The following is a 966-nucleotide window of genomic DNA, read 5'->3' on the forward strand; positions in this document are numbered from 1 at the left end:
AATTTCTGGAAGCTCTATTATGTTCCATATTTCTATTTTGAAACCAACACCACATTTTCTTGCTTACTGCAACTTCATAATAAGTCTTAAAAGCAGTTGATACTAGTCCTCCAACAAATCTGCTTTTTGAAGTTGTTTTGCCTATTTTAGGCCCTTTAAATAGCCAATACATTTTAGATCAGATTTCAAATTTCTATATAAATGCTTGCTAGGATTCTGATATTGCAGTGAGTCTATAGATCCATTTAGTGAGAATCGATACCTTAATATTGATTCTGAAATATGAGCTCAAATAACTGAGAGCAAATGATGGAATTACACAAGTCTATCATTCAAAGATAAGGTGCCAGGTAGATCACTAGTGACCTACCAGTGTTAAGAAAAAGATACAGTAGGCTTCTCTTTGCAAAGAGAAGCAAGCATTCAGAATTAGGTTTTTTCATATAAAGTCAGGAATTCAGAAAGAGAGATTGTATCATATTTTGGTGCTTGGAATTATCTAGACTCTAAACTGTAATTGCAATAACACTTGGGTTGATTACAATTTTCACCTTTCATTGACTTCATTTTGTCTTCAACTCCATACACTTTGCTTTACATTATTAATAACAATATGAGTAGAACAAAGAAGGATAACCAATGACCTATAATTTCTAACAGCCAAAAAATAGCTTACTAGTTAGACAGGCCAATGTGATCACTTCAGAATAAAAGTTCATTTCAATTTTAAAATTGTCATCAAATTGAAAACTCTATAAATGAGAAAATTAGTCATTAGTAATTTGAACAATTATTATGAGACTGAAAATAAAGCCAATGTTTACCTGAAAGTAGTGCTGCTCATTTTGTTTCAGATAGGTCTCTCCTTTGCTATGACACTCATGGAAGAATTAATCAGAAGTTCAATTATCATATTAATGGCATGATTTATTCAAACATATATTTTATAAGTAATAGTTAAATAGA

The sequence above is a fragment of the Trichechus manatus genome, unplaced genomic scaffold, assembly GCF_000243295.1.
Source record: "Trichechus manatus latirostris isolate Lorelei unplaced genomic scaffold, TriManLat1.0 scaffold00056, whole genome shotgun sequence".
Lineage (NCBI taxonomy): Eukaryota > Metazoa > Chordata > Mammalia > Sirenia > Trichechidae > Trichechus > Trichechus manatus.